The sequence below is a fragment of the Cricetulus griseus genome, chromosome 8 (genome assembly GCF_003668045.3).
Source record: "Cricetulus griseus strain 17A/GY chromosome 8, alternate assembly CriGri-PICRH-1.0, whole genome shotgun sequence".
Classification (NCBI taxonomy): Eukaryota; Metazoa; Chordata; class Mammalia; order Rodentia; family Cricetidae; genus Cricetulus; species Cricetulus griseus.
In genome coordinates, this window is record NC_048601.1 from 69,471,086 (window position 1) to 69,497,152 (window position 26,067).

The 26,067-nt window shown below is 39.2% G+C and overlaps 1 protein-coding gene across 5 annotated transcripts in view; it reads right to left on the bottom strand.

Moving 5' to 3' along the window:
- The window catches only part of Ctnna2 (catenin alpha 2), a 1,115,196-nt gene that overhangs the window by 1,034,755 nt on the left and 54,374 nt on the right, over window positions 1-26,067 (bottom strand). The gene's annotated exons all lie outside the window — the stretch shown is intronic.

Below are 26,067 nucleotides of genomic sequence, written 5' to 3' on the forward strand. Positions count from 1 at the left end.
TGCAGTTATAGGAGATAGCATGCCATAAGATGTTGGTGATAGAAACCAAACTAAAGTGCTCTGGAACAACAGTGAGCTGTCTTAACTACTGAACAACTATCTCTGGCCCTTTGAATGTCAATCTTAACTCCATTGCTATCCCTAGGACCCTTGGTTCAAGTCTTTGACTTTCAAAGTTTCTCAGGGAACAGGAGACTCTAATATTTACCAAACTGATGGTTATTTCTCCTAGTGTGTTTTATTGCATTTTTATCAGTATACTTTAACATTGTTTATTTCATAAAATTCACACACATTATTGGAAAACAGTCTTCATCCTTTAAGAGGCTTTGCTGTAATTTCTATAGTGGATTATTATTTCCAGAGGTGTTTTTCGTATTTTTCTTTCCTTTTTTTTTCAGCTTCAACACACTGAAGAATAACAGGCCCTAAAGTTATTTTAAGAACACTAATATTTACAAAAAAAATTTTAAATAAATACAGATACTGTACTAGCCAGCAAGCTCAACCCAAAATGAACATTCCACTCTAATAATAATTTAGCACTGAAGTAAAACTAGAAAAAATGACAAGCAAAGTAATGCAGCCATTTGCTTCCATTTCAGCCTGCAATTGGCCCTCACCAAGAAGTAATAAAGCTCTAAAGTTGCTACAACGTGGCTACAGTGATGGCCCCACAGGTAAGAAGGTACCACCCTAGAACAGGAACTAAGTTTTCAGTTCCTCGTGCCTACACCAGGTGGCTCACAATCACCAGGTCTAAAGAATCCAATGCCTTCTTCTGGCCACCCTGAACATACGTAATCACATACATATACTAACATGCACACGCCTGTACACGTGCACATAGTTAAAATGGATAAATCTTTGTTTTAAAGTTACTACAAAACAAGAGAACTTCCAACTCCCCACTCATCAATTATAAAATATAATCAATGTGGCTAAGACTCTGGAATACAAGCACCACACATTTCCACCCACCACACCTTCAAGAGTATGTCTGGCTTAGAATGTTGTAAAACAAGCTGCCTGCACTCCTTCTGAAGGAAGGTTTTTGGGGGAATCTTGAAGCTTTCAGAGACTACTATTCTCCCCTGTGAAGGGTACATGTCAATCATGATCCCAGGAAGCAAATCACAATAATCTCAAATCAAGATAAAGAAATGAGGCCTCAGACATGAGCAGGCTGGATGATGAGCCTATCATTTCCACTTGCTCAATTTATTCCCTGAGTAAAGGGCCTGGTAACAGCAAAACCAATGAGTCCAGGAGAGAAAGACAATAGTGGGGACTGGAGTGACACAGGAACCTCAGGTTATGCTATTATGCTGCCCTTGGGAAATGGCCCTGACCAACTTTGGGATCAATTGTTGGGCATTACTGGCAGTCCAACCTTGAGGAGGTAGGTTGTAGTTGCTGTGCTTTCTTAGTAATTAAAAAAATTCTTTGAAATTTTCATATATTTATACAATGTAGTTTGAATATATATATGTATGTTCATAACCTCCTTCCAACTCCCCCTACTATTCCATATGCTATCTCCATCCCAAATTCATATTCTCCTTTTTGTTATTAAGTAATTTACTGTTGCCCATATGCACATAGGTGTGTGCTATACCCTGGTGTGTGGGCAACTTACCACAGCTATGTTCCCAGAGGAGAGTGACTCAATAGACCTGTTGCGGGGGCTTTTGAGCTTTGTCTGAATACTACCACCTAACCAAGACCATGCAACAGGTGACAGAACTAAGGTGCAGCAAAGAGGTGTTTTCCTGGCATGTGTGCCAGTGACCAGGAGGGCACACAGTGATCAGAAACTAAGTGTGAAAGAAAGGAGAAATCAGGAGGAGGTTAGGAAAGAGAGTATTTTCATCTGGGAGCAATGAAAAGAAAGGAAGATTGCAGTTTCCATGGGCAGACCATGGGTTGATACCATCTGGTCAGGAGCAAGGTGGTTTTGCATGAGCCTGACTGCTTAGTGCAGGTTCCTTAGCTCCTGGGACATCCTTGTCCTCTGCAAAATGGGCCTTAATGGCTGTACTTTGTGTCTCTTTCATGTTTCCCTATTCAATTAACCCAATCCTCCCAGAGAGACACTTAAGCCCAGAGGCCATAGAAAAAGACTAGAATGCTTGAGAATTAAAATTTAAACTTAGATATATAAGTAATTGAAAAGTTCTCTCAGAAAAGAAAACCCAAACCCACAAGTAATGGAAACAGGATAGAACAGTTAGGCAGTTACAGAGCTGGGACTCTGTAAGAGGCTGAAAAAAATATGCAGCAACAAGCCAGTATCCAGATTTCACGCCTGACCATGAGGCTGACAGACTTTAAGATAAACAAGGAGAGAGACCAGGCTTCTGGAAGTGGCATTTATGATGGTTCATAATCAAATGATTGTGACTTGCTTGGCTGTTTGTTAATGTTAATATGACAACTGCACAGTTTTCGATATCAGCTGCACCCTGTGCAGATGGCAAGTGGGAAAGTCACGGCATGGGTGCCTCAGGCTGGGCTAACAACCACTTGAAGAGCCCTGTTTCTCCTGTGGGGTCATTTCACACCAAATCAGCATTTTTATTCCTCATTGGCTCCATGCCACACATGAACTGAAAAGCATTTTCCCCCTGAACTTCTTTCAGGCTCATCCAGAAGGAATGCTCGCCCTTTCCACCCTTCCCCAATTGTGGTCTTGACTCAGAGTGACTAGTTCAAAAAACAAACAAAACAAAACCCAAACCAGGATAGATGTGAGCTCATGGGAGAAAGCCAGAACCATACAAATGGATAAGGGGACAAAGATCAGGAGAAAGGCTGGAATGATGAGAGAAAGACTTGTAAAGGCGCTGGCCATGTTTTCTGGAGGGGCTGGGGCTGGGGCAGAGTAGTCAACATAGAGTGAAAGAATATTGACAAGGACACACAATGTCTTAGTACACTCACTACCAGACATTAAAGAATTAAAGATAGCATTATAGATCTTACTTTTGTGCATACATGCATGTGCACGTGCGTGGATTGATATGCATTAGAGGTTCCAGATTCGGGTTGGATGGCTTCTTCATCCCTCTCCACTTTGCTTTGATTTGAGACTGAGTCTCTCACTGATCCTGAATATCACTGATTCAGAAGCCTGGAAGACTCTCTTGTCTCTGCATCTCAGCATTGCAATTACATGTGCATCTGCAGACCCAGAACTTGGGGACCCAGACTCAGAATATCATGTTTGCACAGTCACCCCTTTACCCACTAAGCCCCAACTCCCACAGGTGAAGTTACAGATTTAAAATGTTCTAGTTTTGTTAGCCAGTATGAAATTAAACCAGTGTTAGCTTTCTATTCTTACAAGTTGTAATAACAAAGTATCAATCTTGCTTACTGGGGAAAATCAGGAAGTAGTTTTTGTAAATTCAGAAGCAAAGTATGTCCTTGACTGTTACCACCATTTCTTTAACATGGTCTCTGGAGTATTCTCCAACACATTCAAGAAAAGTTGGTGGAGCTGGGTTAGGAGCATCATCCTGCACAAATTGGACTCCATGTTTTCTTATTTTGTTTTTGTTTGTTTGTTTTTTTTCATTTTTCAAGATAGGATTTCTCTGTGTAGTTTTGTAGGTCAGTCTGGCCTCCAACTCACAGAAATCTGCCTGCCTCCACCTCCCAAGTGCTGAGACTAAAGGTGTGCACCACCACCACCTGGCTTCTTATTTTGTTTTTAAGAAAGAGAACATCCTAATGCCTCTCAACTGAAGAATGGATAGAGAAAACGTGGCACATTTACACAATGGAGTACCACTCAGCAGAAAAAAACAAAACAAAACAATGGAATCTTGAAATTCACAGGCAAATGGATGGAACTTGAAGAAACCATTCTGAGCAAGGTAACCCAGTCACAAAAAGACAAACATGCCTTCACCCAGCTTGGTTGAAAGGACAGGGGTTTTATGTGTGAGTATTGACTCTGACTCAACTACAAAAATACATTTTAAGACAAAATGGAAAATTCTACACATAGTGTATTAAAAGGATACCAGAGGTTGTTTTTAACTTAAGATAATAGCAATATGCTTATATTTTTGTCCAAGGCCATATTGCCATTAAACATTTTTTAAATTTATTTATTTTTATGAGTATGGGTGTTTTGTTTGTACATATGTGTCATGTGTATGCCTGCTGCCCACCGATGTAAGAAAAGGAATCTATCCCATATTTTTGTAATTACAGAAGTCTGTAAATGACCATGTGGGTGCTGGGAATAAAACCTGGATGCTCTGGAAGACCAGCAAGTCTTCTTAACTGTGAAACATCACATATATTCCATATTTTAAAGAGACATCTCTTTTAGCATGTAAACATAAATGTAGTTGCTTCTCTACATTCAGAATAAAGGATGGATATTTTACATGTTGCAAAGTTTGGGTAACTTTAGTATGCATCTGATGGACATTGACAAAAACTTGAAATGGCTACTGACATATGCAACTCTCTACTTCTTAGTATGTTTGAAAATGTCTCAAAAATAATAGCTAGTATTTACTGGACACTTGCCTCAAGCCTTCAACACTTTAAATACTCACACTTCATTCTATTGATAAAGATGAGTAGTAAGATCAATTATAATTCCCATTTTGCACATTACAAAACAAAGGCACTCTCAGCTTTTAAAATGTATCCTCAAATCAAGTGCCTAGTGGAGGCAGCCGACTAGTTCATTGCCCTAATATGTTTTAACTACCCATTCTAGTCATTCTCTGGGTAGAATGGCTTGTTCATCATCTACCTGCATTTCTGTCTTGTTTGGGTTACCACGCTGATACTTACAAAGATGTTTCTTCATTTGTATGAAAATTTTGCTTCAACATTTACACACTAACAAAAGACACCACAATAACTGCATCCTCTAAATAATAGCTACCGAGATCAATTTTTAAGAAACAAAAAGCGTAAGCTACTTTTTCATTATTTAAAATAATAAAATGAATGTATTTTATCATTCTTGACACTTTTATCAGGAAAGCAATCAAATTACCATGATCAAAGCTGCTGGCACCACTGTTTCTCTGTAGTTTAAGGTGCACGTGTTCCATTCTCTTCTGCCATCTTCTCTTTATGTTACAGTGACAAAGAGGTATACTACCACCCTGATCAGCCTCATACACATCAAATCACATTAAGTTGTATTACTTCTTCTTCTCTTCTCTTTTTTTTTTTGTGGGGAAGGTGAGGCTGGGTGGTAGGTGTGGAGACAAGGCTGGAAATATGGCTCAGTAATTAAGAGACCTAAATGTTCTACTAGAAGGCCAAAGTTTTGTTCCCAGCATCCATGTATGATAGCTCAAATGGTCTCTCACTCCAGTTCCATAGTTTACAAGATCACCTACACCACAAGTGTGTACATATATTTGTGTGCACATGTATGTGTGTGTGTACACACACACAGACAAATGAAAGGATTTTGCTTAAAGATGTTGTATAGAAATAGCTAATTGTTTTTAGGTGGAAAAAGGAAAAGATAAATATGACTTTTCAAAAATTTATACTTGGGGAAAATGATAAATTTCTAGATAGAACATGACATGATTTCCATAATCATTCAGTTGGAATATACTCATCTTGGCAAAAATGTGAGTGGTTCTAACAGCCAATTGCTTTTAGAGGGACTATCAAGAAGTTAACTCAACGTTGGTGTGGTGAAACTCCAGTATGTGGTAGCCTGACACAGGAAGATTAGCTGAACCTAAATGCAAGGACCCACCTTGACAAACACAAACAGAACAAATAGGAAGCAGGGAAGATTCCAAGAATACAGTAAATGTCATTCCTTCTTTATGGACAAGTAAACATGATGGTAATATCAAAGCCATTTCACATTAAACTCAAAGCAGAAGTGAATTTTAATTTTAATTTGATGTTCTATTTTTTTCCCTCACATAGAGACTAATAGCAATTTGTCCATTCAACAGGAAATAGCATTACAGAAAAAAATTACTGAGCCTAAATTGTAAAGATTAGATAAGGCTTTGTTCTTTTTCACATTAAAACCTCATTATATATTTTCTTCTATGACAATTTAAAACTAAAGATAATTATACCTCATATTTGTTTTATATCACAGCTATAACAAATTACGATGAACTTGGTGAAATGACCCATAAGAACCTACTATCTCACAGTTCTGTGGGTCCGACATTAATAGTGTGTCTAAGCCCAAATCAAACTTGGAATTGTGTTTCTTTTTGGACAAGACAAGGTAAATGCTTGTTCCTGTCTTGCCAGGTTGGTTGGCTGAGTTCAGCTCTGCAGGTTTCAGGGCCATCTGCATTTCTTCCACAGCTGAGGACCCCTCCCAACTTCTTAGATTCCACATTCCCTATCCCATTCTTCACCACTCAAGGCAGGTGTTATGGGTGGAGTCCTTTTCCCACTACGTCATGTTAATAACCCTTTTGTTCTACCATCTCCTTGTGATCATAACCAGAAAATATCTGGACTTTGAATGACTGATGAACATAGATCTGAGAACCCACTAATGATGAAGAACAGTCTCCCTGCCTACAGAATTTCCTTTGCCATGGGTATTCAGACTTCAGTGGAGTTCTGAGGAATAGAGTGTAGACATATTTGATAAACTACTATTCAGCCCAATGTATTATTTAATAGTATAACATACCAGCATTTAAACTAAAAATGAGAAATATATAAATTGTGGACACTGATTTCTTGGTGATACTGATTTAGAAAAAATACATAGTTTAATTGTTGGCTACTGCTCTTATAAAGGGTATACTAAAAACTGTAGAGATGCTACATCCTGCTTTTCCTAAACTTCTAGGTATGAGTTTTCTGACATTCTTGACTTGGCAGCATTCATAAGAATTTGGGGGACTGTAGTGATAGCTCAGTACTTAAAAGCATTTGCTGCTACTGCAGAAAACAGGGTTCAGTTCCCAGAGCTCATGCCAGGCATCTCACAACTTCCTGTTCCAGAGCCAGGAGATTATATCTGATACCTCTTCTGGCCTCCACAGGTACTTGCCACCACACACACACACACACACACACACACACACAAAATAAATAAATAAATAAACAAATAAATGAAGAAATAAGTATTTGCCGAAAGAATTTTGAAATATTAACAGATAAAAAAGCAATAGATAGTAATCCAATTTCAACTAATGAACTTTACTCAAAATCAACTGCCCTCTAAGATTTTCTTCAACTATTTTGAAGCTAATCCAGTGTCTCCAGCATGTTTACAAAATACTCCAGCTCAAGTATATTTTAAAATGTACTCTCCTACGTAAAGGACAACAGCAAATGATTAAACTGGGGTGTTTGGTTCTACATCAACCTCATTGGGCCAGCGGTAACCTAAAATTCCATTTTTCTCTTACTTTATTAAGTGAAGCTACTTCTGGGAAGAAAAGGGAGCCAAGTGGATTTATATTCTGTGTAGGGCACTGTGCTTTTTCCTTTAATTTCTTAATTTTTTAAGTTTGTGTTTGAAAATTCTTGTGATTCATGCTACAGTTATAGAAACTGGGACTTGGGCAAACTTTTAGATAAAGCAAGATACTTCATGAGAATTTAGAAGGTGATGGCAGCCATTGCTCATTTGATGTCCAGGTGAGGGCTGCCATGATGGCTATCTTCTGACCACCTGGGCAGCTCAGAATCCTCCCCCTTTCCTGCAGCAGTAATAAATCCAGGAGCATCAGAGAAGCAGAATCAGCACTTTGGTTTCCACCATCAGTGGCTTTTCTTTCTCGGTTCTGAACAACAGCCAACTACTCAGTTACAAACTGTAACCCACACAAATGGACTTCTGTTGAAGAAACCGAGCACTGCAAATATTTAATCTCAAGGACAAAAGGAAAGGGGGAGAAAGAATAATTTGACCTATCCTATTCGTGGAGGTCAGATATTCAATTTTTGATGAGATGTTAAAATTCAATGAGCGCTTTCAGTAGCCATGACAGATGGAGTAGGAGAGAAATGATGAGAATTGAACCAAGGTTTGTGTACCCAAAGCATACATTCTAACAGTGAGCTGCATCCCCAGCCTCCAGGCCCTCGAGACACACCAGCATTATTGCATATGGAACACAACCTGGCTTATTGCCAGATTATGACATAAGATTTCTAAAAACAATTAAACAGCGGAAAGGGGGAGGGAAGGAAAACATAGTGTGGAGTATGAGCAGTAATGTCAACTCTGACAGGATTTCCAAGTAAACTGCCAGTGGCAACAGTGACAGTTCAGAGGCAGAGCCTGACAGAGTGCTTTTGGAGATGTTGAGATACATATCTTTTACATGACAAGCTCTTAGATACAGAGTGACGGAAAAGAAGGAACCTGGCAGCTAGAGAGGATAAGAGAAAATGGATACTCAGCAAGAGAAGTATGGAGGCTCACTGGAAAACTCTAGTAACCAAGACACAATGTACTGACTCAGCAAACACCTCCCAAACTACAGTTATGCTGCCCAGAGCCCAGGAACAGGATTGTACCCAGTGTAAAGCCTGTGCAAGGTAAAAGATATAAGGCATATGGTCTGTGAGAAAAGAGAATATAAATGCTACTTGCAAATGTGTTATACATAAAATAGCTATGTTTCTACTTCATGTAACCAATAACTAAGTTTCTACTTCAATTAAAAAGAAGAGAGAATGAACAGGCAGCATTACAAATACAAAGAGATATTAAAATACCCAGTCTGGTATAATGGCTGCAGGCTGAGCTATATATAGAAACTGTCAAAATAGCTCATTAAAGTATACAATGGAAAGCTATAGACTGTAAGAGGAAATAGTTGAATCTTACCAAACATGAAAGTTATTTTGAAAAAATATAATGAGATTATACATATTAACAAGAAAAGAGAAAAAGAAAATCTAATTAAGAGAAAACAAGTACGAAATAATCAAATATGAACTTCCCAATCGTGGAGCTTGAAAAAAGTTGCTGCCCAACTTTGGGATGGCTACATTAGCAGTTATCAGCAATTATTCAAATGTTGGGCACGATGCTAACTGTTCTACACAAGGATTTCCACATGGCAGCTTTGCACATCTGAATGATGATTCCTCATTGAAGACGGGGCCATGTTAACTTGTATGATTTTATTTAGTTCAGAAACAATCATATTTTACATATCAATCCCAGTTCCCCCCTCCCATCCTCTGATGCCCCCACTGACCTCCCCCATCCTGCCCTCCATGCAATCCCCAAGGAGGGTGAGGCCTTCTTTGGGGGATCATCAAAGTCTGTCATATCATTTGGGGGAGGGCCTAGGCCCTGCTCCTTGTATCTGGGTGGAGAGAGTATCCCTCCCTGGGGAATGGGCTCCCAAAATAAATTTGTGCATTAGGGATAAACACTGTCAGAGGTCCCACAGACTGCTGAGGCCTCCTAACTGGCACCGACATTCAGAGGGTGATTGATTCTGGTTCTCAAGCTTTATGACTGGGGTCCGGGTGATCTCACTTTGTCAGGTCAGCTGTTTCTGTGGATTTCTGCAGTACAGTCTTGACCCCTTTGCTCATCACTCCTCCCTCTCTACAACTGGATTCCAGGAGTATAGCTCAGTGCTTAGCTGTGGGTGTCTGCTTCTGCTTCCATCAGCTACTAGATGAAGGGTCTAGGATGGCATTTAAGTAGTCATCAATCTCACTATTGGAGAAGGGCATTTAAGGTAGCCTCTCCTCTGTTGCTTAGGTTGTTAGTTGGGGTCATCCTTGTGGATCTCTAGACATTTCCCTAGTGCCAAATTTCTCTTCAAACCTATACTGGCTCCCTCTATTAAGGTATCTCTTTTCTTGCTCTCTTATATTCTTCCCCTGACTCAGTCTTCCTGGTTCCTCATGTTCTCCTTCCTCCTCTTCTCCCTTTCTTTTTTTCCTACCTCTCTCTCCCCTCCCCTATGCTCCCAATTTTCACAGGAGCTCTTGTCCCTTTCCCCTTCTCCAGGGGACCATGTATGTCTCTTTTAGGGTCCTCCTTGTTTCCTAGCTTCTCTGGAGGTGTGGATTGTAGATTGGCAGTCCTTTGTTCTATGTCTAACATCCATATATGAGTTCATACCATGCTTGTCTTTCTGTGAGGGTTATTTCCTCACTCAGGATGGTTTCTTCCAGTTCCATCCACTTGCCTGAGAATTTCAATATCCCATTGTTTTTTCCCCACTAAGTAATACTCCATTGTGTAAATGTACCACATTTTCTCCATCGATTCTTCAGTTGAGGGGCATTTGTTGCTTCCAGGTTCTGGGCTATTACAGACAATACTGCTATGAACATAGTTGAACAGATGCCTCTGTTGTATGAATGTGCATCCTTTGGGTATATGCCCCAGAGTGGAATTGCTGGATCTTGAGGTAGATTGATTTCCATTTTCCTGGAAACCACCATACTGATTTCCAAAGTGGCTGTACAAGTTTGCACTCCCACCAGCAATGGAGGAGTATTCCCCTTTCTTCACATCCTCTCCAGCATAGACTGCCATTGGTGTTTTTTATTTTAGCCATTCTGACAGGAGTAAGATGGTATCTCAGAGTTGTTTTGATTTGTATTTCCCTGGTGAATAAGGATGTTGAGCAATGTCTTAAGTGTCATTCAGCCAGTTTAGATTATTTGGTATTTTGGTGGCTAGCTTCCTGAGTACATTTTATATTTTGGAAATCAGCCCTCTGGGCAGATTTGGGGTTGGTGAAGATCTTTTATCATTCTTTGGGCTACTGTTTTGTCTTATTGACTGTGTCCTTTGCCTTACAGAAGTTTCTCAGTTTCAGGAGGTCATTTATTGATTGTTGATCTCAGTGTCTGTGCTTCCAGATTTGTGTTCATGAAGTGATCTCCTGTAACAATTCATTCAAAGTACCTCCCACTTTCTTTTCTAAGAGGTTCAGTGTGGCTGGATTAATGTTGATATCTTTGATCCATTTGGATTTAAGTTTTGTGCATGGTGATAGATACGGATCTATCTGCAGTCTTCTACATGTCAGCATCCAGTTATGCCAGCACCATTTGTTGAAGATGGTTTCTTTTTTTCATTGTATAACTTTAGCTTCTTTTTCAAAAACCAGGTGTTCATAGGTGTGTGGGTTAATATCAGGGTTTTCAATTCAAATCCATTGGTCTACCTGTCTGTTTTTGTATTTTCATTACTATAGCTCTATAGAGATTGTATAGACTTTTAAGTGTTTGTCATTTAATATTTCCAGTAGTTAAGTTACTCTATTCATTGCTGTTACAAAACATTTGACAAAAGCAACTCAAGAAATGCTTAATTATGGCTCACGATTCACAGCCAGGAACTTAAGATGGATGATCATTCTGTGTCTGCGGTCTGAAATCAGAGAGAAGAAAGCTGGACTCTCACTGACTCTTTTTTCTCTTTTTACTCAGTCTGGAACTGTTGGTTCTGTCCATAAACAAATTCTGTCTCCCTTCCTCAGTTAAAATCCTAAAAATACCATAACTGACATGCCCAGAATTATATCATATAGGTGATAATATGAACCATCCAAACAACTGAACATCTGAAAATTTATCACTTAAAATATGGTATTGATGAGTTTGGGACCATAGCTCAGTGGTAACAGTCTGTACTGCAATAACATGCACATAGCCACACATATATACACACAATATGAAATATATATAAATATAATATAGGAAAGTATTTTAAAATGAAAATGTGTTAGAATAAAAGGACATAGTCACCTAGGAACTGAATTAACCTTAGGTTCTGCCCTTTAAAAGAGCAAATGTATTCAGCTTTGAGTGGCAGCAAGAAGCAAAACTGCTATAACCAAATGCTCATTGCTGGACTGCCATACCTCAGAATGCCACTTTTTGCTGCACGTGTGACCTAAGTAGATTTTTTGATTGTGTGGGAAGAAAAATATTATTGTTATTTTTAAACTCCAAAATAATCAGCAGTTTAAAATAAAACATAACACTTTCTGTAACAGTTTAGAATTAATAAAGATAAATTTCCCCCAAATAGTATTGCGTAATCTTCCTTAATTGCTAATTCCTTTTTATTTACAACACATAATAATTGCATATATTAATGAGGTTCACTGAGATCTTCTTCATCATTTATCTTAGTTAGGGCTTCTATTGCTATGGTAAGCTCTTCTATTGCTATGGTAAGCACCATGACTAGAAGTAACTTGGGGAGAAGGTTTATTTTTGCTTACAGTTCCACATCAGAATCTTCCACTGAAGGAAGTCAGAACAGGAACAGGACAGAATCCTGGAGGCAGGTGCTGATGCAGACGCCATGGAGGAGAGCTGATTACCAGCTTGCTTCCCAAGACTCCTTCAGCCTGGTTTTTTATAGCACCCAGGATCCCCTGCTGAAGCCCATTTTGGCATGGCTCCAGGCCCCCTAACATCAATCAGTAATTAAGAAAATGCAACAAATGCTTGCTCATAGGCCAATCTGGTTGGGCATCTACTCAGTTGAGGTCACTTTTACCCAAATAACTCTAGTTTATGTGGTGTTGGCATAAAATTCACCAGCACATCATTTTTCTTACCAGATTTTTATTAGATTTTATTTTATTTACATTCAGATGTGTTTGTACGGATATATGTCATATAGATCTCTTAGAGCTGGAGCTATGAGAATCCTGAGCTGGGTGCTGGGAGCTGAACTCACGGCCTCTACAAGAGCAAATATTCTTAACTATTGAGCCATCTTTCAGTCCCAAGCCTGATGAAATCTATACTAGTCTTCCTCAAGTGTCACTCATTTCCAAATTACCATTAGCACTGTTAAATCTCCACAAATTGCATGTCTACATGAAAATCATACCTGAGTGCTAAGTGATCAAAATTATGAATTTTAAAAATTATGAATTATCTCTTCCAGAAAAGCCACCCATGTGTACCATACATATGCATGTGCAAATCATAAGATACATTTTGTATATCTAATATATTCAAAACTTATGAAGCTAAAGGGAAAAAATTTTTATTGTTTCCAGGAGGCATGAAACACTCTGAAACTTGTCTTAGGTGGTAGTTAATGATGAAATCATAAATATACAATCCTTTGAGTCCAGTTGTAAGAAGTTTTAGATTGACATAATAACTGAATATTATCTAACACATTCCTTAAGGAAGGAACTATGTTTCTCCCATAAAAATGTTAACTGAGCAGCACTGAGATTAAAAACTAAAATAACAAACTTGTATAAGCTTAAAGACATAGAACCCACATAAACACATGGTAGCTGACTTCCATGCTCTCACTTTAGGAAATGTGGAGAAGAGGTGTTTGGATTAAAATAGAAGTTACACTATAGTTCTTTTAGTAGGTGTTTATTTTCGGGATGGTACATAATAACATAATTCACTTTGGAAAACACTCTTTGACCAACTATGAATAAAATACTACAAATTATATTTAAGATTTGAAAAGTAAGTGTGTGTGTGTGTGTGTGTGTGTGTGTGTGTGTGTGTGTGTGTGTGTAAATGAATGCATTGACCACCAAGGCCAAAAAAAAGGGCATCAGATACCCTGTAGCTGGAGTTTTTTTTGTGTGGCCCAATGTGGGTACTGAGAACCAACCTCAAGTCCTCTATAAATTAATTAATGTCCTAAATTACTGAGCAACATCTCAAACCTTTACAACTTCAATGTTAAGTGCACAGGATATTTTATTGGAACTGTGTAAATAACCGGAAGTTTTACAAGAGTTCCAACACTCAGCAGGGATATTTGATCAAGGTTGAGGGAAAACTACCATAAAAATGCATGATACCATCTATCAATAAACTTATATAGCTCATATATTTAATACCAAATGCACTAATACTTGATGTTCTGAACAACATGAGACCCAACCAAAGGCAAACTAATGAAGTAAGTTTACACTTTTTAAAATTTTTAAATGAAGAAAGTAAAATGGATTTTTCTGAAAAGGAAAACTAAGAGCATAAATACAGATTGTTGCATTTGCTTTCTTTTTTGGCAGGGGTGGGGGTGGGGGTGTTGAGACAGGGTTTCTCTATGTAGCTTTGGTTGTCCTGGAAATCACTTTGTAGACCAGGCTACAGATCTGCCTACCTCTGTCTCCTGAGTTCTGGGACTAAAGGTGTGTCCCACCACCACTCAGTGTTTTCAGAATGATAAACACTAAAGTAATGGTGACCAAAAAATGTGAGAAAACTAATCCCCATCATTACTTCTTTTCATTAAATAGTCTTCTCTATTAAGATAAATGACAGGATATTAGCAAAGCAATGAGAGCTGGTGGCTTCAATATCTCTTCATTGGTTATTTACTGCACTAAGATAGCCACTACTCATGAATGTTGTGTATAATTTAAGAATGTGTTCACAGACTAATGGTAATTTTTTAAAGAAAAATCCAAAATCAGCTACTCCTGAGTAAATATGAAAAATGTGTAGTTATAGAAAAAAAGTGATGTAATAGTGCAAACAGTTAAGCTCTTTACTAGACTCTTCATGTTAATATTCTCCTTTGGTATCCATAGCCATCCTGAGGGGTAGTCAGTCATGGTTATTGTACATTTGGCCATCAGGTAATTGAAGCTCCATAATGGTCAGTGGCTTGGCTAGTTCTTATTTCTATTGCAGGATTTAAGCTTTTAGTCAAAAAATGGATGACTTGTTTGTTTGTTACTACATTTCATACAGAATCTTAATTGATTTATTATACAAAGAATTTTCTGCTATACCTGTGTATGTCCCTCATGCATGTAGCTTTCTATTAACAAGTTCTGATAAACCTCAAACTGGACAAACTTCTTGGCACTGAACACTTGTTCCCTGTAAGGGCACAGGACCCCTGAGAATGAAGGAAAGCTTGTGTCCCTTTACAGTATGTTCTGTTAAGAAAGCAATCTCTTTTACAGAGGTACATCATCCCTACGACAAGCATAATTCCAACTAATAGCATCTTTAAAATATATTATCTTCATTTTGTTAAACTAGAGCAGCCAGATACATTCCATCACAAGATTATCTCTTCCAGAAAAGCCACCCATGTGTACAGAAACACCCATGTGTACAGCCTTGAAATTAAAAATGTTTATCACAAAATGGTTGATGCACCTGGATGCAGTTATAAAGGGAGACACTAGTCAAAATATCTTTATTCCAGGGTATGGCATCAATAATTTGCTCTGTTTCTTTGAGTGACTCTTGATGAGGTGCCTGTGGAAGATCAATGGCTGAATTGCCTCTCAGAACCTCAATATTTTTGGAAGGACAACACCCAAGATTTGGACCCATGCATATACACTTCTCTTTTTTCATCAGACATGTCTGAGGAGAAAGCACTAAGGATACACACTGCTTAAGGGTTTCTAAAAAATCCCTGGTGGATAATTCAGCAACTGCCAGACGATGGAGCAGAATCTACCATAAATTCAAAAGTCCTGTCATCACGAAAACTCCCATCTTGTGATTCAGGAGACAGCTCAGTGGGTAAAGTGCTTGCTGCATGCATATGAGGACCTGAATCCCAGCATCCCTATAAAGGCCAGGCACAGTGTCACAGTGCTGTATCCCTACCACTAAGAAATGGAAACAGGAGGACCCCCTCACTGGAGCTTGCTGACTAGCCAGTTAGATCTGCATTAGGAAGCTCCAGCTTAAGTAAAAGATCTTGGCTCAAAAAAAAAAATAAATTAAATAATGAGAAAGTAAATAAATAATAAAGTTGAAAGCTATAGAAGACATCACACACACATGTGCAAGCGCGCGGGCACTCTCTCTCTCTCTCTCTCTCTCTCTCTCTCTCTCTCTCTCTCTCTCTCTCTCTCTCAGGTAAGTGCATTAACACACATAACCTCCCACCTTTCTATGATACAAAAGGATTCCATTTGCTGCAGCAACCACACATAGCTTAGTCTACAGCCATCATACCAGATGGGTCTTTTAATATCTCTTTGTATTTGTAATGCTGCCTGTTTGGTTTCTCTTTTAGTCATAGTACTTCTTATTCCATTCTTCCTTTATTGAAAATTGAATTTTTATATAATATATCCTGCTTATTGGTTTTCTAAATATAAATGTATGAGGGGATAAGAAAAATCCTGAATCCATGTTTGAGATCTGAGATATCTGAGTTGCTGCTTGGTGAACTTTGGCTTGAGGCTGAACTTGCTGAGGAACACACAGCTGAAATAAGCCCCAGACTACACATTAATCCATTTGAGTACGGCTTCTGTTTGACGGGAGCTAGCAGAACTTGGACTGGATATGTGTCAGGCTTTAAGCTCTTACACTTTTCAGACTGAATTCTTCTACAGATGGCATCCTTAAAGATGTGTAAGGACCGATTGCTCATCAGTCTCCTTCTCTGCAATTGTATTCCAGTTAAGTTCAAGGTTTAGCTGTGGGTGTCTGCTTTTACTTCTGCCAACTGCTGGATGAAAGCGAAAGGATGGCATATAAATCAGTCATCAAATCTCATTATCACTGGAGGGCATTTAAGGTAGCCTCTACTCTGTTGCTTCGATTATTAGTTGGTGTCATCTTTGTCATCTTTGTCAATAGTTGGTGTCATCTCCAGACATTTCCCTAGTGGGGGATTTCTCTTTGAACCTATAATGTCTCCCTCTACTATAGTATCTCTTATCTTGCTCTCTTCTGTTCTTCCCCCAACTCAACCTCCCTACACCTTCATGCCCTCCTTACCCCTCCTCTTCTCCCATTCTCATTCTCCTAGTTCTCTCTCCCATCTCCCCATGCGCCCAATTTGCTCAGGAGATCTTGTCCCTTTTCCCTTCTCCAGGAGATAATGTATGTCTCTCTTAGGATCCTCCTCATTTACTAGCTTGTCTGGCAGTGTGGATTGCAGGCTGGCTATCCTTTACTCTGTGTCTAAAATCCACATATGAGTGAGGACCTACCATGTTTGTCTTTTTGTCACTGGGTTACCTCGTTCAAAATGGTTACTTCTAGTTCCATCCAATTGCCTGTGAATTTCAAGATTCCATTGTTTTTTTTTTCCACTGAGTAGTACTCCATTGTGTAAATATACCACATTTTCTCTATCCATTCTTCAGTTGAGGGGCATCTAGGTTGCTTCCAGGTTCTGGCTATTACAAATAATGCTGCAATGAACATCATTGAACACATGTCCTTGTTGTGTGAATGTGCTTCTTTTGGGTATATGCCTAAGAGTGGAATTGCTGGATCTTGTGGTAGACTGATTCTCATATTTCTGAGGGATCACCATACTGATTTCCAAAGTGGATGTACCAGTTGGCACTCCCACCAGCAGTGTGGGAGTGTTCCCCTTTCTCCACATCCTTTCCAGGATAAACTGTCATTGGTGTTTTTGATTTTAGCCATTCTGATAGGAGTAAGATGGTATCTCAGGGTTGTTTTGATTTGAATTTCCCTGATGGCTAAGGATGTTGAACACTTTCTTACATGTCTTTCAGGCATTTTAGATTCCTCTATTGAGAATTGTCTATTTAGTCCTGTACTCCACTTTTTAATTAGATTATTTGATGTACAGACCAGGCTGGTGAAACCCACAGAAACAGCTGACCTGAACAAAGGAGAGCTCTTGGTCCCCATACGATAGCTGGGAAACCAGCATGGATGATTGATCCATACCCCTGAATGTGTGTGTCAGTGAGGGGACCTTGGAAATCTATGGGGTCCCTTGTAGTGGATCAGTACTTATCCATAGCATAGGAATGGACTCTGGAAGCCCATCCCACATAGAGGGATACTCCCTGAACCTAGACACAAAGGGGGGTTGGGTCTAGGCCCTATCCCAAAGGATATGACTGATTCTGAAGAGCCCCCTATTGAAGGCCTCCCTGGGGAATATAAAGCATATGGGATAAGTAGGGTGTTAGTTGGGGGGCAGGGAGAAGGAGAGGGAGAGGGAACTGGGATTAACATGTAAAATGATCTTTCTAATTCAAATAAAAAATAATTTAAAAAAGATGTGCAAAGAGAAGCTTGAGAACAAGAAAGATAGGTTAGACTTCTTTTGTCCTCACTGCACTGGCACTTGTGGAGCATATTTACAGGGACTCCCAGCTTAGCAAGGATCACTGGGAAAGGGGGGTTATAAGGAACAGCATGTTTGTGTTTACACAGAGTTAATGTCCTACTATACTTTAATAGTGTGTGTAATTGTGTGTGTGTGTGTGTGTGTGTGTGTGTGTGTGTGTGTGTGCAGATGTGGAGTTCAGAAGACTACTTATGGGCGTCTGCTCTGCTTCCATCAGGTGGGCCCCAAATTGAACTGAAACTGTTAATCTTGGCAGCAAGCACCTTTACACTCTCACCCATTTTGCTATATGGCCATCATACATCTTATATCTTGTACATCTGAAACTTGCATTTAATCAATTCCATAGTTTCTGAAATTTATATCCTTTAATGTTTTAAAGACTGCAAAAAGAGATACCTAGTCTGATGATTTCTAGAAGGTAGTAAAAGAAATAAAAGACAAAGTATTCTTTCCTGTGGTATGTAGAGCAAGAAAAACTGGGAAATATTTTCCTTTAGTTCATATTTAATTATAACATAAAAAATGTGCCATATATGAAACATTCTGCATGAAATCTTATAAGCAAACTTGGCCACAGAATTTGTACCATATATTTAGTGGACATTTTTAAATTCATAGAAAAGTCTCTAGTATAATGAAGGAAATGTTCATCTTCAGATGCTTTTGCAATAGATACAAGAAGAGACTCTGCCCTTGTAACTTCAAAGGATTATTTTCTTAAACGTTTAATTGTGTATGTGTGTACCCAGAGACCAGACGGAGGCACTGGATTCCCTGGAGCTGAAGTTACAGGAGGTAGTGGGTCCTCTTCAAGAGGAGGACAAGTTCTCACCAACTGAGCCATTTTTTCATCCCCACCGGTAACCTTAAACTCGAGTCACTAAAGCTGGGCAGGAAAGAGCCATGTCAGCCATACATGTCTCCTCACTCCAAGAGTGGGTTCTTTCCCTCCACATTCTTGTTTCCAAATGTTTAGCCCCCTCATTTTCCTTAGAAATAATCAAAGGCAGAAGCTCCATAGAAAAATCTAAAAGGATCAAAGCAGAGATGTTTTGGCTGCAGCTGGAGACTCACCAGGCCCAATCACCACCCCACACCATGCTGTGTTTTCAGGAATCCCTAGAGTTTGGTGGAATACAGTTGGAAACCATCTGCTTTACACAAAGTCATCTCATAAAATTAATGTGGAAGGAAGCCAAGTTTAAAAATGTGAAGAATTAAACATCAATACAAAAGATTCATTATAATTCAATATAACAATATGAAAACTCTCGGGTTAGCTGATGATTAATCACAAAATCAATGAGGCTGAAAATGTGCAACCCGAGTATTTGCAATAGAAAGATATCACAGTGTGTGGGAAGGGTCTGCAGTTGGTTACCACATAACAGGAGGAGAGATGGTCCCAATATATGAACAGCAGTGAAATAATGGGGAGGAGGAGACAAAGGACAGTGGAGGTGAAGGAAGTAGCAGAAGCAAGATGCTGTCAAACAAGAAAGAATATCTCACAGCAGTGAATATGCATAGCCTGACTAAGCTCAAAGAAGAGCCAGGGAGGCTCAAATGGTTAAAGCTAAATAAGACATCTGTCAGGGTCAGGTCATTTCAAGTTAATGAGCTCTGGCTTATCCTGTAGGCTGCAGGGAATGACTAAAGGCTTCTGAGCACGATGGCCATATGATCCAGTTGTTCCGGAATTTTATTCAGGGAGAAATGTGGAAATAAACTAGGAAAGGAAGATTGCAGGGAAAAGATCAATTAGGTTCTCTGCCTATTTGCAGCCAGCCAGCCATGAAAACAATCCAAAAAGAGAGGGGTTGAACAATTATCAGGAAGCATGATCTGAAGAGATTGATAAAGCTACCTGTCACTGCAGATATCTGAGAAACATTTTGGTTATCTAATCAGAATTTGGCAGAAGAGCTAAGATTCTCAAACGATAGTTGAACTACAAGACTTCTAATGACCTCTTCTTGATCTGGTATTTGATGTAATAATGCAGAAAAGTGCCAGGAAAAATAAAATGTTTAAATTACCAATTTTAAAGCCTGTCCTGGACTGATTACAAGAATGATGATATAATCACCAAGACAAACCACTCATCTACCATTAAGCATTTTAAAAGAGGAATGAAAAATGGGGCAAACATCTTCTAAAATGTTGTTACTTAAAGCCAAAATAAGCAGCATGTTGCCATGTGGTGTTTCTTACAATTAACTGAGACTTATTTTTCTAGGTGACATATCAAGAAGATGACTTAGGACAATGGGCTCACAAGACCACACTGCTGGTAAAGGATATATTAGCAGCTGATGGCTTCTGGGCCAGGGAGCATTCTTTGTCTTCAGGGGTGTGACCCCTGGCACACTCCCCCACTGGGAGACCCATGTACAGCACAAATTAGACTTAAACAATTTTAAAACAAAAGAAGAAACCATGAAATAAAAAAGAAAATGAGTTGTGGGTAGGGAACAAATATGATCAAACTACACTGTACATTTGTATTAAATTCTCAAATAAAAATACAAATATATTTCTAACCCAAAGAAGCCAGGCTGTGGTGGTGCACACCTTTAATCATAGCACTCAAGGGGCAGAGACAGAGGCAGAGGGATCTCTGTGATTATGAGGCCACTCTGGTCTACAATGTGACTTCCAGGATAGCTAGAGCTTCAAAAGCAAACTAGGCTGTCACTGACGGTATAAAACACCGAAGAACTGTTTATCATGCTGTCTTTCAATCAGTCCCATAAACCAAATAGGATGCACTCTGGGAAAAATAACATCTGGTTATAAATGCAATATGTACACTTTACAGTGTGGGTTTATTATATTTTCTCCCTTGCTTGTCTCCTGTGGTCAGGATTACATTTTTTCATTATCTTTGGATAATAAAATTGGAACCGTACATAATCTATGGGTTTCATTCGAAAGAAAGCAGGTAACTAATTCATGCCCAAACAGTCCACCATAACCCTTACCTTACTTGATAAACATAATTTTCACATGTTAAAATTGCAGTTGTGATATTCATATATGTCTTCTCCTAAAGGTGCCCCAAATGAAAATGACAGATTTTTCACAAACTTTTCCAATTTCTTAAAGTGTTTGTGTGACTCAATGATTCCAAGACTGGTCTGTAGCTACCTCCATTTTCTCCTTTACTGATTTGTTACAATCTTCAAATTCCATCTATAGGTTCTTAATATTATATGACAATATTTCTTAAACATATGTCATAGATGTCCCTCAAATACATAGCAAGCATTTAGTTCTCAGTTTTGATATAAAAGGCAATGTTGTTTTATACTTATTATAACACTCTATTCTTTAAAGATGTTATTTTCAAGTGTGTGTGTGTGTGTGTGTGTGTGTGTGTGTGTGTGTGTGTGTGTGTTCACTGTGTGTCTGAGTAGGAGTATGTGCATGTGGGTGTTTTACTCTGAGGAGCCAGAAGAGGACATTGGATCTCCTAGAGCTAAAGTTTCAGGTAACACGAGACTCCCAACACTGATGTTGGGAACCAAACTCAGGTCCTTGAAACAACAGTAAATGCTCTTAACCACTGCTGACCTGCCTCTCCAACATTTCTATCTAATAGACATTTCAAAAATGGAATCTCAGCCTATGTATGCTATAAGCCCACTCGATGCTGGGTATAACTTTACTGAAAGTAGTTCCCTGAATAAAGAAGGGGATTTGCTGCACAAAAACCACCATTAAGCAGATGTGACAGCATAGCCACACTCTTTTTATTTTTTTTAATGGGTAGGCGGCTTACCGAGATGGGGTATCAAGGATTAGGTAGTGTCTTAATTGGGGTTTTTACTGCTGTGAAGAGACACCATGGCCATAGCAACTTTTTATAAAGAAAACATTTAATTGGGGTGGCTCACTTACAGTTTCAGAGGTTCAGCCCATTGTTATCATGATGGGGAGGGAACATGGCAGTGTGGTGCTGGAGCTGAGAGTACTACATCTTGCAGGAAGCAGGAAGTTCACTACAATCCATACTGGAGGAAACTTGATCAAAAAGAGAACTTGCAGCCTACCCCAACAGTGACACACTTCCTCTGACAAGGCCACACCCATGCCAACAAAGCTGCACTTCCTGATAATGTTAATCCCTGTGAGATTATAGGTTCAATTGCATTCAAACCACCACAGGCAGAAAGCAAAGCTGTGGAGCCCTTTCGTATCCTATGGTGCTTCTCATAGAGTGAAAGTCTGGTTCTCTGGTGTGTGGTATGCCTGCACTGCCGAGCCTCTCTCTGTGTTGATTCTCACCTACTTTTCTCACAGCCCAGTATGTCCATTAAGTCAATCCTACCACATTCTCTGGCGGTATCTGTACCTCTGGACTCACCTGGCATGCTGTTTTCCTACCACTTGGTACATATAACCAAGTCCTGTCCAAGTACCACCTTCTATTCTTTTTGGGGTGTGGGAAGGGCATAGAATCTTTTATTTAAATTAGAAACAATCTTGTTTTACACGTCAATCCCAGTTCCCTCTCCCTCCCCTCCTCCCCTGCCCTCCACCAACTCCCTGTCCCATTTCCTGTCTGCTCCCCAGGGAGGGTGAGGCCTTCTATAGAGGATCTTCAAAGTCTTGTCATATCATTTGGAGTAGGGCCTAGACCCTCACCCATGTGTCTAGGCTGAGAGAGTCTCCCTCTATGTGGAATGGGGTCCCAAAGTCCATTCATATACTAGGGATAAATACTGATCCATTACCAGAGGCCCTACAGATTGCCCAGGCCTCCTAACTGACACACACATTCAGGGGTTGTGGGTCAGTTCTATGTTGGTTTCCTAGCTATCAGTCTGGGGTCCAGGAGCTCCCCCTTGTTCAGGTCAGCTGTTTCTGTAGGTTTCTCCAGCCTAGTCTTGACCTTTTTGCTCATCACTTCTTCCTCTCTACAACTGGATTCCAGGACTTTGGTTCAGTGTTTAGTTGTGCATGTCTGCTTCTGCTTCCATCAGCTACTGAATGAAGGCTCTAGGATGGCATTTAAGGTAGTCATCAATCTCATTATACAGGTAGGGCATTTAAGGTAGCCTCTCCACTATTGTTTAGATTCTTGGTTGAGGCCTCCTTCTATTCTTATCATTCCCTTGTTCTTGGGTGTATCATCCAGTTTGCATTAACTAACAACTCTTTATTTGGCCAAGGGCTCTTGCCCAGTGTTTGGTTTCTTCCCACTCACTGAAATGGCCCTCAGAAGCTACACTTACCATGACTCCATCTGTAACCCAACAAATGGCAATCAACTGCACCATCCAGCACTCACTGACTTTGTCATTTGAAAATCCAATGTATCTAAAACACTTACAAGGGCCAGACTGAAGTTCTTTAAAACTAAGTGATAACAAAGACAACACTGTTTATTCATCAAAAACAAAGAGCTAAAACACCAAGCAAAAAAAGTAGAACCAATGATAGCAACTTCAAATAATAAGATGTAAAATTGCAGGACTTCATTAAAATAGACTACTACAGCAAACTCATAACTCTGGAATCACTGGTCAAGGTATCTTCATGGAACAAATCTCTTTTCTGAACTCAGCTTTGCAGTTTAGCAAAAGGCATCTTTTTTTTCAGGGCTGGAGAACTGGCTCCATAGTTAAGAGCACACACTGCACTTGCAGAGGATTTGAGCTTAGTTCTTAGCACCAACATTGGGCACCTCAAAACAATCTTTAACTCTAGCTCGAGGGGAGTTTTATGCCCTATTCTGACTCCTGAGGGCAATGTATTCATATGTACATACAAACACACATGTATGATGGCACACATAAAACAAAATTGAATTAAGAAAAATAAATCTAAAACAAAATAATCAGGTTCTTCCTCAGTTGTATATTTTAAAACATCTGCTTTAGTGGAATTATGCCCTTCTTGTGGGTGAATACAAACACATGTGGTTTCTGTCTCGTAGCTCTTTTTTATTTATAACCTCACCAAGGTTGACCAGTTCCTATTTTGTCATGTATTTCAATGTCTTAAGTAAATTATTAGGAAGCAATTTGGGTTTTCACAGATTGTTTTAGTAAGAATTCTAGATTCAGCAGGACTTATAATAATAATAACGCCAAACAGAATTGTTTTAAACTACAGTATGACTTTGAAGCCAGTTCACACCAACACACTAGGAACATCTAGATTATAGACTAGCAAGCAAAAATGAAACAAATAGTAACAGATTTGTTTTCATTTTTCCCCAAAATTTTACCAGTATATTTTATCATCTTCTAACATTTTCCTTCATTGAATAACTATCTCTTTTTGACTACATGTTTCTCTGTGTACACAACCAACACTGAGAAAATAAAAGTAAAGATGCTCTGTGTGGGCTAAAAAGATGGCTCAGCATTGAACAGTACTTGCTGCTTTTGCAAAAGATTTGAGTTTGGTTCCCAGCACTCTCATTAGGTGGCTCACACTGCCTATAACTCCAGCTTCATTAGATCTGACCCCCCCCACACCCAGTTTGGCATTTATGGGTTCCTGGATATGGTATACATACAGACAAGTAGACACACTCAAAGCAAAACAAATTTATTTTTAAATTAAGTTTTGAAAGGTTTCAGCATTTCATCTTTTAGGTCTCTGTACACCGAGGTTTAATTTCAAACATTTACCAGATTTGGCTTCATTGGAAATAAAAATAAATAGCATTAAAATTCCCATTTTCCTTTAATAAAATTATCTTCACCTGAAAGAGCAATTTTTTCTGTGAATTATGTGAACTTAAATAAAGAACCTTGCCCTCCTCCACCACAGCCATCCCATTACCTTATGTGAGAAAGGGCTTTCTTTGTAATTTTCAATTCTGAAAGTTGGAAAGATTAGAAGATATGAGGTGGATTAAGATATCAGGATGGTGATTTTTTTTCATGAAAAATGTTTTAAGCTGGTGTCTGCCTAACAGATTATTTGAAGGCCTTTCTGCACCGTAGCCCTATAGCGATGATGGCTGTTGACTGCCTAATAAATGTCTTTGAGATGGTCCCCAACTGATGCTTCTCTTCAATGATGCCACTGCCCTTAGACTTGCCCAAAATCCTCTGCATAGCTTCCCGTGTCCCTCATTGTCTGTCCACCTTTTTGGTATGCTGCTTTATTTAGTCTTCTTGGACACTATTTCATCTACCTGTCTCATGGCTGCCCACAGCCTTCACAAGTGCATCCTTAGCCCTCTGTGTGTAGTTTGGCTGAGGAAATCTCCTTTATTGCAGCTTCACTAAATGAGTTCAAAATTCATATCTGCAACAGTCTGCTGGATATTGTATTCAGGTGAATCAGATCCTAACTGGTTTCATTTTAATCACAGAATACCCATGTCTCCTTGTGCATGACTTCAAAAGCTGAGCATAAGGAAACCTGATAATAAATCTTGATTCTTCCTTTCATTCATGACTTCCATCCATCAACCACCAAATGCCAAAGCTGCTACTATTCTTATAATGTAATTTTGCTGTGTAGCCTAGTCTGCTCTTGAACTAGAGATCCTCCTGCCTCTGCCTCATGAATACTGCCATTGAAAGCATGCACCACATTTTGCCTTTTCTATATAATATGCCTCAAATTCTTCCATGAGATGCCAACTTATCACTGGTGTGTTGTCAGGCCACCACCATCTCAGTACCTGTGACAACTAATTCCTCCTTTTCTTTCTCTAGGCAAGTTCACCAAGATCCTTCTCCAAACACGAACTATGATCAATTACAGTGTCAGCCTGATGAAGTCATTCATTCACTTACGTCTTCACTCTCCCACCATATCCCATGGACACATAGTACTGGGTGGGGCTTGCTGTGTGTTTTGCAATGATTACCAGCTCCTAAATGTAAGAATCTTGCTAGGCCATTGGAAGGTAGAAAATAATCAAAGAAAAAGCAAATGAAAGAATCATTAAAACAGTTTAATTCAGCCAGGCGGTGGCAGCCCACACCTTTAATCCCAGCACTCGGGAGGCAGAGGCAGGCAGATCTCTGTGAGTTTGACACCAGCCTGGTGTACAAGAGCTAGTT